Raw genomic sequence first — 1,630 nt, 5'->3', positions numbered from 1 at the left:
GCTTAAGGGTGTGAATTCTAGAGTTGAATAAAGGATGGAAGAAGGAAGAGGAGGAGGGGAGGAGGGAGGAGAGGAGGAGGGAGGAGAGGAGGAGGAGGAGAAGGGGAGGAGGAGGAGGGGAGGAGGAACAAATGAGAGAAGAGGGAAAGAGCTAAAGGCAGGAAAAGAGCAGAAAATACATCCCCTGAGCAACCTGTGTCCAGGAAGTACTCCTGGACTTCACTCACCTATTTGTGGTGTGAGGACAGCAGGCAGGAGTTGACTCTTTCCTCCCACGACATGGCTTCCATAGACCTGGAGAGACACAGACAGGAAAGGGTCAGCGACAAGGTCCACCCTTAGAACACACCCTCAACACTGCATCTTCTCCAGTCCAGCCCTACCTCCTAATAGTCTACTGGCTGTGAACTCAATGGGTTGATCTGTGAATGAAGTTTCCTCTTAATAGCACCACTAGATGGAGACCAAGTCTCTATTCAGCACAAGAGCCTTCTGGGAAGAGGGACGCTTCATACTCAAACCACAGCATTCTGTGCTTTAACATGCACGGAAATGTAAATAAATAAATAAACTCCAAGAGAGAGCTAGAGCTAGAGCTAGAGGAGAGAGAGAGGAGAGAGAGAGAGTTAGTTCACGTGCCGTGTACCTGCCACACTGCCACAGAGTACCTTGGAAGTCAGAGGACAACCTGTGGGAGCTGGGTCTTGCTCCTACCATTTGGGTCCCAGAGACTGAACCCCAATCCTCCAGCAAGCGTCTTTACCCACTGAGCCGTCTCACTGATCGCTTAAATAATAGAAATACTATTTTCTTGAATCTGTCTAATGGAAATAGTAAAAATGTCACTCTTTGCAGGATTACTTGTAATAATACAAAATAATAAAAATAACAGCCAACCTCATGAGACTGATTCATTAAATTATGGGATATCCATTTGATGGGTTATTATTATACCATTAAATGCTACTTGTAATGACTTCTTAATGATATGCTACTTTTAATCCTTGAAAAATGTTTATCATAAATTAAGGATAACTAGGCTGAGCTTCCATTTGAGTTTGAAAAAAATAATTTTCGTATTGAAAAGCCATGTCCTAAGCTTCCCCTCCCCCCACAAGCCTGATGACCTGAGTTTAACCTTCAGAACTCACATAGCACTGGAAGGAGAAAATTAACCCCAAAGTTGCCCTCTGCCTTCCACACATGAGCCTCCACTCAAACACACATCATACCAACATACCCCCATACCCACCAACACACCCACAAATAAGGTTTATAAAAAGAACCAATAAATAAGGTTAACCACAAAGTTCAATACGATAACATATACAAGATACTGCAGAATACAGCCACAGAGAATCTTTCTTTGTTTGCTTGCTTGCTTGTTTGTTTTGAGACAGGGTTTAGCTGTCCTAGAACTCACTAGGTAGAGCAGGCTAGCCTTAAACTCGTAGTTATCCCCTGCCTCTGCCTCCCAAGTGCTGGGGTTTAAGCCAGGTGTCACCATGCTTAGTTTATTGTTTTGTTTCTTTTCTTTTCTTTTCTTTTCTTTTTTTTCTTTTTTTTTGAGACAGGCTTTCATTGTATAGCCCTGGCTGTCCTGAAGATTTATTTATTTATTATATGTAAG

This window comes from Mus pahari, chromosome 10 (genome assembly GCF_900095145.1).
Source record: "Mus pahari chromosome 10, PAHARI_EIJ_v1.1, whole genome shotgun sequence".
NCBI classification, from domain to species: domain Eukaryota; kingdom Metazoa; phylum Chordata; class Mammalia; order Rodentia; family Muridae; genus Mus; species Mus pahari.
Note: the sequence above shows the minus strand (reverse complement) of the source record.